The sequence below is a fragment of the Lacerta agilis genome, chromosome 12 (assembly GCF_009819535.1).
Source record: "Lacerta agilis isolate rLacAgi1 chromosome 12, rLacAgi1.pri, whole genome shotgun sequence".
NCBI lineage: Eukaryota > Metazoa > Chordata > Lepidosauria > Squamata > Lacertidae > Lacerta > Lacerta agilis.
Window position 1 is genome coordinate 18340154 of NC_046323.1, and position 12782 is coordinate 18352935.

Sequence of the window (12782 nt, forward strand, 5' to 3'; positions counted from 1 at the left end):
ACTCTCTGTAGCTTTCCTACCAGTGGACTGGAGAAGGAGTTCTGCCTAGCCAGTGGTGGGAAGTGAAGAAAGGCCATTAGAAATGCTTTAAACTCCCTTTTTCCCCAAAACATCTATTCAATTTCTCCTTTCTAAGTAATTCCTCTTTTTTTTGGTACATTATTTATTTTATTTATACACGACTTTCCCATTAAAAGATCCTCAAGGTGACTTAAGGCACACTGCAAATGCATAAAAACAAAACGCAAAACACAAATCCCAGCAGCTCATGGATGCGATCAGAGTGTGATCGCAGTATTTTGGCCACTAGAAGATTGCACCTTGCCTCTCAGGAAGAACGTCATGCAGCAAGGGAAAAAGCAGACTGGCACTCCTACCACCGGTTTACTTCTAAACAGTGCCTTTGAGATCTTATATGAAATTCTTTAAAACAAGTCTGTCAGTTTTGCCATTGATCTCTTAAGCGGTCTGCTGTGAAAATACACTCAATTTGGAAAACAATCTAGCTCCACCAAGTGACCCTTTTTGTAACTGCTGCTCTGAAACGGAGATCAAACTAATGTAAATTTCGACATTTTAAAACCTGTCAAACAAAATGTTATCTCCCTCACAGAACTTATGAGAAATGGACCGGACTTCATGAGGAAGAAGTTTATCTTCCTTAATTTATATATTAAACACACACACACACACACACCCTCTAAGACAAAATATAGTCAAGCAAAGGGACGCGGGTGGCACTGTGGGTTAAACCACAGAGCCTAGGGCTTGCCAATCAAAAGGTCAGCAGTCTGAATCCCCGCAACAGGGTGAGCTCCCGTTGCTCGGTCCCTGCTCCTGCCAACCTAGCAGTTCGAAAGCACGTCAAAGTGCAAGTAGATAAATAGGTACTGCTCTGGCGGGAAAGTAAACGACGTTTCCGTGCGCTGCTCTGGTTCGCCAGAAGCAGCTTAGTCATGCTTGCCACATGACCCGGAAGCTGTACGCAGGCTCCCTCGGCCAGTAAAGCGAGATGAGCGCCGCAACCCCAGAGTTGTCCATGACTGGACCTAACGGTCAAGGGTCCCTTTACCTTTATAGTCAAACAAACACAACAAACATAGCAGAGAAAGCATTGCATCATTCCATTCTATGTTTGTATTTTATAATGCAAACCACAGCTTATGTGGAAAATGTTCAGAGGTGTATTAGGGATCAGAAGAAAAGCGAGTGACATTGCTAAGAAAATGAAGTGCAGCAGCTCAAACCGATTACACTTAGAAATGAAGATAAAAGAATTGCCAGAGCTTTATAAGACTTGCAGCACAATCCTATGCATGTTCACTCAGAAGCGTCATTGAATTCTATGGGGCTTATTCCCAAATACAGGTGCATAGTCCTATGTAAAGTTGGCCTAGCGAAGATAGTAGAACTAACTCCCGAGTAAACATTAATTGACATGTGCTGTAAGGGAATACAAAAAAATGAGAAAGAAAATACAGAGGGGGAAATCTGCCAGTGTTCAGCTTTTCTGTCACTCAAAAATCTTGTCATAAGGGAACTTGGCATCAACCAGAGTTCAGTTATTGCTTTTAATATCTCTTTGCCAGCTTCCAAGCACTTATAACTACACACATTTTTTTCTTCAAACATTCTAACAAATACAGGCAGTAGGGTTCATTTAAAAAAAACATTTACAGTAAGTCATGATGGTATTGAATTTTAAGCCCTTATCTCCTTATGAAGGGCTGTTCTCAGCACTATGTCAACACAAAGACTAATTTTAATTTCAGCTGAGGTGAGTTGGTAGCTAAGGTAGAAAAATCAGAAATAACCTGCCCCATAAAGTATACAGCACATGGCTATCCTATATAAACACTATGCAAGTATTCTTTTAATTGTACATCTTGTAAAGCACAAGGTCTGAGCCAGCCTTTTAAAAATGTTTTAAAGAGGTTCCCTCCTATACAGTCTACCTTCACAGATACAGCATCATAGGAAGGGACCCACAGGCAGGGCTTTTCCCCCCTCCCCCAGCCGGAGCTCAGTTCCAGCACCTCTCAGGTGGGTGCCATTGCCATTCTAAGAGAACAGGGGGAAAATTTGTGGTGAGCTTCAGCACCTCTTTTTCTAGAAAAATAGCACTGCCCACAGATACCATCCAGGACCCCCTCCCCATATCCTATAACAATATGAAACTGCTTTGGGTGACAGAGGCACCATTTTCCTGCCTCCAGTCTTCATCTTGGTGTATCATGAAAACTGAAAGATACTCGGAGTCCAGTGTGATTTTCATGCTCTTTATTCAGCTCATAGTAGTGAGGAATGCAGTTCCCCCAAAACGTTTGCTTTATATACACTATTTACACAATGGGCCCCACGTGATTGGCTAATTCCGGGATACTCCTGTATGCCAATCAGAGTGCGGATTCAGTTCCACCTGGAGCTGGATTGGGTGGCTCCTGCAGACCAATCAGACTGCTGCAATCTCAATCCTATTGTTCTGGGACCAGTCAGACTGCTGCAATCTCAATCCTATTGTTCTGGGACCAATCAGACTGCTGCAATCTCAATCCTATTGTTCTGGGACCAGTCAGACTGCTGCAATCTCAATCCTATTGTTCTAGGACCAATCAGCCTGCTGCAGTTTGGATCCTATTCAACTCAGTACATAACACCCCTCCCCTCTAAGTTCCAGTCCTGCCTGGGAGGTTGCATCCATAGTCCTCAAGGTACGCTGGCCGCCTACGTGTGCGTTGCGGCCTGGGCTGTTCCCTGGTCAGGGGTTCTGGTTCTGGCTCGTGTTCCGAGGCTGCTGGTTGTGATGGGGCTGTTTGGTCTGGCGCAACCAGCTCGCTCTGTTCTGGCTCTGGTTCCGGTGCCCTTTCGGCCTCGCGGGTCCTCTCAGTATTTACTGATTCTGCCTCCCCTGCCGGCCCCTCCTGCTCTACAGGTCTCAATGCCCCACTGTTCCCTTGGGACTCCTCTGACCTGTCCTCCTCCTGGTTTTCTCCTGGGAATCGTCGCCGTAGCTGGTCGCAGTGGCGGCGCCAGCATTGCCCCCCCTCTGTTAGCACCTCGTATGACACGGGGCCCGTCACTCTGGTGACTGTGGCGGGTACCCATGCTGGGCCTGCCCCAAAATTCTTTGCGTACACTGGATCCTGGGCCACAAAGGTCCGGGGGTTCCTGCCTTCACCCACCACTACCTCATCCTGAGCTCTGTCGGGGTGGAGGCGGTCCAGTCTGATTGCGAGGCGCCGGCCCATTAGTAGTTCAGCGGGGCTCCGGCCAGTCGTTGAGCTGGGGGTGCTGTGCTGTGCTAGAAGGAATGTGGCAAGGCGGTACTCCCAGTCCCCTTGCGTCATGCGGCGTAGGGTGTCCTTGGTGGTCCGCACCATGCGCTCTGCTTGGCCATTGGTGGCAGGGTGGAATGGTGCTGAGCGGATGTGGCGGATGGCATTCTGCGCTGTGAAGGTCTGGAATTCTTCTGACGTAAATGCGGTTCCGTTGTCTGAGACGAGAGTGTCAGGGAGTCCATGGGTTGCAAACAGCCTGCGTAGTACCCGGATGGCTGCGGACGTAGAAGTGGATGGTACCAGTGCGACTTCCAGCCATTTGGTGTAGGAGTCCACCACTATGAAGAATGTTTTCCCCTGGAAGGGGCCCGCGAAGTCCATGTGCAGGCGTGACCATGGTGCTCGGGCAGACTCCCAGGACTGCACTGGGGACCTTGGGGGATCTGGGCGGGATTCTTGGCAGGCCTGGCAGTGTTTGACCCAGGTCTCTATCTCTCCGTCAATCCCTGGCCACCATACATAACTCCTGGCGAGGGCCTTCATTCTCACTACCCCTGGGTGTGTCTCGTGTAGGGCTGCAAGGACCCTTTTGCGAAGGGGCTCAGGAACGACGACCCTGCTTCCCCATAACAGGCACCCCTTGTGGGCCGACAGTTCATGTTTACGGGTTGTGTAGCCAGCGAATTCTGGCCCGGGGCTGCTGCTGGGCCATCCCCTCCACACCCAGTCCAGGACCCGGGAGATGACCCTATCTTTCTTGGAATGGTGTGCAACTTCTTGTGCCTGAATAGGGCGGTCGGGAAGCAGCTCCAGGCTCATGACCTCTTGTGCGGGTGCTGGGTCGGGGCCTGTTTCTGGTAGTGGTAGCCTGCTGAGGGCGTCTGCGTGGCCCATTGCTTTCCCCGGGCGATGAATCAGTGCATACTGGTAGCCGGCAAGGAAAATTGACCACCTGAGGACACGAGGAGACAGCACTTGGGGGGTCTGCTTTTCGGGGGCAAACAAACCAAGCAACGGCTTGTGATCAGTCACCACGGTAAAGGGCCGCCCGTACAAGAAGTCATGGAATTTTTTTACTCCCTTACGATTGCCAGACCTTCCTTGTCGATTTGCGAGTAGTTCCGCTCGGCTGCGGTGAGTGTCTGGGAAAAGTATGCCACTGGCACCTCTCTTCCATCTGGGAGTTGGTGTCCAAGGACAGCGCCGATGCCGTAGGGTGAGGCGTCGCATGCTAGCACCACCAGCAGCCTCTCGTCGAAGTGTGCCAAGACCGAGTTTGAGACGAGCAAGTCCTTGACTGCCTGGAATGCGGCCTCCTGGCGCTGGCCCCACACCCAAGGGGCCCGCTTGTCCAGGAGTCTGTGTAGGGGCTCTGCTACTGCTGCCTTATGGGGAAGGAAGGCATGGTAAAAGTTCAATAGCCCCAAGAAGGCCTGAAGTTCAGTCTTGCCCTTGGGCGCTGGGGCATCACAAATGGCCCGTACCTTGTCCCCAGTCGGGTGGACCCCTTCTGCATCCACCATAAATCCCAGAAAGTCCACCTGAGGCACTCCTAGTAGACACTTTTCCCGCTTCACCTTGAGACCCGCCGTCTGGAAACGGTGCAGAACGGTGCGAAGGCGGTCCTCAAACTCCTCTGCCGTGGGCCCGGCAATCAACACATCGTCGAAGAAGGGGGTGACGCCAGGAATCCCTTTAAGCAGCGAGTCCATTAGATTCTGGAATATGCCTGGTGCCACGCTGACACCGAATTGCAGCCGCTTTACCTTGAACGCTCCCCTGTGCGTCACAATCGTCTGTGCCTCTGCTGTGGCTTCATCTACTGGCAGCTGTTGATAGGCTTGGGCCAAGTCCAGCTTGCCAAAAAATTTTGACCCAGCCAGGGTGGCGAGGACATGGCTGACCACTGGCACTGGGTATGCGTGGGCCATGAGGGCCTTGTTTATGGTACATTTGTAGTCTGCGCAGATGCGGACCGAACCATTAGGCTTGACGGGTGTGACGATCGGGGTTTCCCAGGTGGCATTAGGCACAGGCTCCAGCACTCCTTGCTCCACGAGCCGGTCCAATTCCTCGTCTATACGGGGTTTCAGGGCGAACGGGACCCGGCGGGCCTTGAGCCTGACAGGTCGTACTGCGGGGTCCAGCTGTAGGGCAATGGGGGGGGCCGTATACTTTCCCAATTTCCCATCGAAAACTGCCGGAAACTCCTTGCATATGGCGTCCACATCCACTTGTAAGCTAGTGCGGTTCACCCCGGTGACGGCTAGCCCCAGTGGTCCAAACCATGCCAATCCCAGTAAGCTAACGTAGGAGCCCTTGACCACAAGCAAGTCCAGTTGCCGCGTCCGCCCTCGATATTGCACCCTGAAGGTCCCCACCCCCATTGTGGGGACCTTACGTTTCTGGAAGTCCCGGAGGGTGAATGGGGCCGGCCTGAGTTTGGGACCCCCACTAGGGCACAGTTTCCTTAAAGTCCGTGCCGAGATTATGGATAGGGTTGAACCTGTGTCCAGCTCCATGCGGCACGGGGCCCCCTCTATCTGTACCTCTACATAAATTTTCTCTATGTTGGGGTGGGGCAACTGGTATACCTGGTAGTCCGTGGTCTCTGTCGAGTTGCCTTGGTGCGTTGGGCCCCGGGACCTGGGGCTCTTGGGGCGGTCATCTGATGTCTGGCGTCGGATGGGCCGAGCCCGACACACCCGGGCGATGTGGCCTGATTTTCTGCACTGCCTGCACTCGGCATTGCGGAAACGGCAGGTCCTCCTCTCGTGATTCTCCCCGCAGCTTGCGCAGTTCCCTCCTTCTGGTCGAGGCAGCTGTGGTGTGTGCACGGCTTGAGTGCGCCGCTGTACTCTGTGCACCTCCTCCCTGTCTGATCCTGAATCGTCGATGAGGTCCTCGTGGTGGACCCTTGGTTGGGACGGCACGCTCGGCCGTGCCTCTTGCATCGACCTCTCGGCGGCTTCTGTTGCCAGGGGCCTCCTCAGAGCGACCTGGAACGTTAGGTCCTTCTTGGCATAGAGGCGTCGTTGCAGCTTCTCGTCCCTCAGGCCACCGACGAGACGGTCACGCAGCATGTTCTCCAACTCTGAGAAGTTGCAGAACCGAGCGGCTTGGCGGAGGGAGGTCACAAACCCCGTTATGGTTTCCCCCGGGGCTTGCCGCTTTGCATAGAAGGCATTTCGACGAGCCACCACCGAGGGCTGTGGCGAGAAGTGCCCCTTCAGCCGTTCCACTATTGTTTTGTAAGGAACGGTAGCGACATCATCAGGCGCAAGGAGAGCCCGGGCGATTTCGAATGTCTCCTCTCCGCAGACGCTGAAGAATATCGCCCTCTTCTTGGCATCGTTGGTGACCCCTTTAGCTTCTAGAAGAAAGGTGAAACGGGTGGCGTATCCTTCCCAGTCTCCTGATGCTGGGTTGAATGGCGAGAAGCTGCTGTCCGTTGCCATCTTGAGTTCCTTGGGACCCGGAGCTGAAGCCTGGATACACGGTGCGAGGCAGCTGTGCGGCAGGTGGCGTTGCTGCGGTGCTGTGTGTGGCAGTCAGCTCAGCGGGATCCCACCTTCGTCGCCAGTGAAAGATACTCGGAGTCCAGTGTGATTTTCATGCTCTTTATTCAGCTCATAGTAGTGAGGAATGCAGTTCCCCCAAAACGTTTGCTTTATATACACTATTTACACAATGGGCCCCACGTGATTGGCTAATTCCGGGATACTCCTGTATGCCAATCAGAGTGCGGATTCAGTTCCACCTGGAGCTGGATTGGGTGGCTCCTGCAGACCAATCAGACTGCTGCAATCTCAATCCTATTGTTCTGGGACCAGTCAGACTGCTGCAATCTCAATCCTATTGTTCTGGGACCAATCAGACTGCTGCAATCTCAATCCTATTGTTCTGGGACCAGTCAGACTGCTGCAATCTCAATCCTATTGTTCTAGGACCAATCAGCCTGCTGCAGTTTGGATCCTATTCAACTCAGTACATAACAAAAACAAATAGACAGCAGGAGGGACCATTTTGAATTTTTTGGTTCTGATTCAAAGACCAGTACTGTGCCCTTACTTTCTATCAGAGGGAGGAATAGGGGTGACCACTCCGGAGCCTGAACTTTGGCAGCCCTACACTTGGTGCCCACAGCTGGCAACCGTGCTGCCTGGCCCCTCCTGCCCACACAGCAGGCCTCAGTGGAGGAGCATCTGCCTGACACACAGGAAGTTTCGGGTTCAATCCTCAGCATCTCCCGTTTGAAATGCTGGATCAGCATGGCCGATACAGAGCTAGCTGGACCAATGGTCTTGCTCAGGATAAGACAACTTCCTACGACTCCCTTCCAAGGCAGAGGCGGAGGGCTTCGAGGTCATTGCCCCTGCTAAAACAGCAGCGAAAGACGAGGCAGCAACAACAGAAAGCCGGGGCTGGGGGGTCAGAGGGAGGGGGCATTGCTAGCATTATGTAGAGGAGGAGGGTCGAGAGCCAGGTGGGAGATGATGTGATTTAACCCAGGCCCTGCACCTCACCTAGGGATAGCCCTGCTTTCAATTTTTTATTTGGTAATTGCTGGATTCCAGCCCAATCCTAAAACAACGCAATTCTGAATGAGCACATGAGGTCACGGGTACCACTGCCAAATCCTGTGCAAGCCAAACAGGGCATGTCTCTTCTGATCCTATTGTGCGACTGTCTGGAATAAGGAGAATGCAATTATCACTGCTAATGCGCATTTGTGCTAATGGCATACTTGGTATCCCGGTGGTCAGAGCAAGTATGTACATCCCTAACCCCATTCCTTCCTGTTCAGCACCCCCTTTCGTTCTCCTTGCTCTTCATCTCGCAATGGCTGTAGTTCCTGGTGTAACTATGCCACTCCATGTAACCAAGCTTGCAGTACAGTCAGGTTGTGCATCGGTAGCAGCGACGCCTTCGTCTGCCCAGTGGCGAACCTGCACACTCCAACACCGGGGGCGGTGGCGGAGTGCGTGACGAGTGTCCGGGGAGGCAGCCCGATGGTACCCCCCTCCTTCATCATCATCAACCTTTTATTGGCATCAAACAAACAAACATACATACATACATACATACAAAACAGTAGCGAAATAATGCTTTCACAGTGGGGCAAATTATATTAGAAAAGAAAAGAGACAAAACTCCACTGTCCACGATCACATCTCTGGGACTCCTGATAACTCAGACGACTGCAGAATATTACGACGAGAAAAGAGCAAATGTAGGTATTGAGCTACCAATTTGGTAAGCTCCTGGTCAGTTCCCTTTAGTAGGAAATGCAAGACTTCCCGCTCTGGTCTCCTTCTAGGGATACAGAGCTGGTCCAGGAATTGCCGGCGGAGATCGACGTAAAGTTTGCAGTGAAAAACCATATGAACAAGGCTTTCCACCTGATGGTCATCGCATGGACAAATCCTCTCGCCCTCCACCCTGCCTGAGAACCTTCCCCATAGGAGGTTTGATGGATTTGCGTTGAACCTGGCCAACGAAAAAGCCCTTCTTGATGGTGCTGGGGGCGATGCGCTCCCCCACCCCCCCTTTCACCCGCCAGTGCATCTGTCCCACTTGCAATAAAACCAGTCTCTGCAGCCACAGCAGGTGCTGTCACTCTCCCAATGTGCACTCTTCCATTGTCTCCCAAGACAGACGGAAGCCAGCATCTTTGGGCAGGGAGGTAAGACACAGACCTCCAGGCACATCACATTGGTCTACGGAGCTGGATTAATCAGGATTCAAAGTTTTCCTTTTGCCCATTTCCACCCCCCACAAAACCTCATACCTTCCAGCTACAATTTTCAACTTGTGAAACCCAAGCTATTAAAAAGGTACTCGAGCCGAACGCCTGCGGAGAATGGCAAAGCGACTGCCTCTTGCCAATTCTGGTCTGACTTTGTACCATGCTTACTGAGAGCAAACCTTTCAAAAGCAGTCAGCTGTGTGACCCAGACATTTTGATGCTAACTGCAGCAATGGAACTTCAGCGTGGCTGTTACCCTTTCTGTCTAAACCAAGGCTGTGGATTTGAATAGACCAGACTTTCCTTCATTCATTGCCTTTGTCTGCAGCTTATTGTGTGCTAGTGCTTTTTTTCCTTTTAATCTCTCAGCTTCAAAGATTGATGCTTTTGTCCTTGAGCTGATCATTTTTTATATAAACTTCAAGCATAGGTTTTTGGGTGGATACAGAGAGGGGAGAAAGATAGTGGGCGGCAATTTCAGTATACGCTGCTCTCTAGGCTCAGGATGGCACAGAACAGTTTAAGAATAATTGCTTTCATTGTATTATAACATTTCATAATTCCCAGTGCACTTCTTCACTGCTTTACCATTGTTACTGTGATCACATGTGCACACAATAAGGAAAACATCACTATTGTTATTTTTTATGCTGAGGGGAATCAAAGGTGGAGAAATTCTGACAAAGACTAAGACCAATGCCTTCAGTCCATGAAAAAGAAGGACTTTGAACCAGACTGCTACTTCAAACTCCATGCCTCTATTCAGTGCACTAACGTAAGGGCTACTTAAAATTCATATTGACATTCACTCAATATTTATCTCAGGCCATGCCTATCCTATTGCCATTCTCAGGAACACATAAAACTATTTCCAGATGTCCTTGGGTCTCTTTCCCAAACATTTTGTACTGAGACACAAGTATTTCTGAATTAAAAGTGCACACTTTAACATGCTTGCTCCATCAGTTTCTAAAATAATGAGCATGCATTTGTCATAAAGTTGCGGAAAACCTAATATCATGTCCTCACTTGTCAAAGAAGGAACTATGCTTCTGGAGCAGTTTTAGTGCTTCGTATTTAAATTCTCATGCTTTCAGAACAAATCTTAACTCTCAGAGCCTGTGCATTAAACATTAAGTGCAGGATAAATCTTCTCTGCCTCCCTAGTGATTTATCATTTTGCTTTTACGCATCCTTGCATTTGCAGGATGGGGAACAGAGGTATTATGGTAGGAAATTCAGAGTTGACATGATAAAACAATACAATCGTACCTCGGGTTTTTGTGGGTTTTTTAGTTTTTTCTGGGTTTTTTCGGTCTGCGCATGTGCAGAACGAATTGTTCGGGTTGTGTCCTTTTCAGGTTACATACTGTAACCCAGAATGGATTAAGTACGTAACCTGGGGTACCACTGTACCAATATTTCATATTCAAGGATGGTGCTCAACGTTAGTCATAGAATCTTAAGAGTTGGAAGGGACCCAAGGGTCATCTAGTCCAACCCCCTGCAATTGCAATAGTCATATATACACTCAGTGGAAATCAATGGACTTAAAGTTTCATTTTGATATGAAAATATGTATTGCATATTGTGGCGTTCGTACGGACTATTGACCTTTACACCACTACTTTATTCTTCCGCTGCCACCAATTTTGTGGGGGGAAACCCAGGGCTCCCCAGTGAAGTACTGAGTCTCAGTCAGGTAGAGTTAACCATGAAGATTAAAGTTTATTTCAAACACAAACACAAACAAGTTTTAAAATATATTCGAAACACTGTCACTCTATTCCCTCTCAGTCTTGTCCTTGTCTCTAACTCACTCTGACTCCTCTACCTCCCCCCAAAAGAACCAACCAAACTAACTGTCCAAACCTCTGGGCTGAGCCTCAAAATCAGGTAGGCTCCGCCTCCGGGCTTTCTTATTGGACAACCTATTAACCCTTTCTCTCTCCCAATACAAACGTATCCCCAAAGAATGGGCAAATGCCACACATATGCGTTTCAATTTCCCCTAAAATTAGCATTTATTTTCTCCTTTTTTAAAGAAAAGGTAGAACAGCCCATGTCTTCAAAGTTACTGGAAATTTGACATCTCATCCAGAACAGTCTGCTGACTTACCACAGCCAAAAAAGCTATTGGAAGCTTGGGAGTTATACCAAGTCCTTTCCCAGCTATGCCAGCTCTCCTCCATGTCTTTGCCATGTTACAGCTTTGCTTGCCAAAAAAATGGAAAACAGTGATTTGCCCCAGCGATTGCAGTAAACTTTGTTACCTCATATTATTGGAACAGCAGTACAGTATTTTATACTCCTTTGGTATGCATTTGTTTGTCTAAAGGCTCCTGGAACTGGGCTGCTTGGAAACTGTGTGCTGCTACTGTGGTACATCTTCCTGGAACTCTTTTTCACATCTCTTCTAGTCCTTTACCATAAATTAAAGGATTTTGTCATTCACGTAAGTGACAGTTTAGCTTCTGCCTGCAGTCTTTTTGCTGCTGCATAATGGAGTTGTTCTGAAGTCTTGCTGTTTGACAGATGAGAGTTCAAATGAAATTTAAGAAACATATTCAGAGGTGCAATTAGCAAAACTAAAGTGAAATTTGCAAATTTCACTGACTTCTAGTGCAATCCTACACATCTACTAAAGTCCCACTGAGCTCCATAGGTAGTCCTCATTACCATTCTCAGGTAAGTGTGTATGGGACTGAAGTCATAAAGACCCACTTACTCCTTAGTTTCACAATATCTGAACTATGAAGTAACGTTTTTGTTATTTTAATTGCACCAAAAATCTTTACATCTTATTTTCCACATTTTTATTGGGTTTGTTTTTTAATTGTATTGTTGTAAATAAGACAACCAAGTGGACCAAGTGGTATTTAGCTCCCTTGTCCCAAAGATCAGCAGGAGCTGTTGCCTGGCATGTTCTACTAGTGAGAGTAAATTTACCTCCAGCATAGGTTGAGTAACCTCCAGTTGCTCAGTCTCACACCCATGTCTCAGAGGACATCAGTGGGAACCACGGCTTGCCAACTGTCACTTCTAGGCTGTCGCTATTTTCAGGGGAAGGAATTCCATCACACTCCAACAAACTCAGGCTGTGCAAATTAGGCTTGAGCAACCAACTCGCTTCCCCAAAAGATCAGATTTTTTACAGCAAAGAGGAAGCAGTTGCATTGGAAAGTGTGGGCCAACACTTGCTTTGATGCAATGCTATCTGTCCTCATCCTGCAAACAAATCAGAATGAATGCTTTATTAAGCAGCCAATGTTGTCTAATCAAAACAGGATAAATTTCAATAAACAGGCCTTCTGGAAGCACCCAAAATCAAACCTTCAACTAGTTAGCAGTACTGTACTGTAATTCCTTAAGTACAATTAGAGTTGGACAAGGACCAGAATCTTACATGCACACAAGGTGAGAAAACTATATACAGTACATTACTCTTGCACCAGTTTTCATATGTTGCAATAGCCTTGACCTCTTGCTAAATAATAGGAAAAAGAACAATGAAATAAGTTTTATCTCACAGCTAGAATAGCGACTAGCAGTCTCAGAAAGGCAACATACATTTTAAAAATCTGACTCGAAAATACTTCGAGCTAATTCTGGAGTTTGCTTTTATCTGTTGAAATCTTTAAAAACAAATGTTATAAATGAGAGGGAGAGAATCTTGTTAAAGAGTATCTTTTTAAAAAAACATCTCCTGAAAAATAGAAAGGCAACATACATTTTTTAAATCTGACTCGAAATCA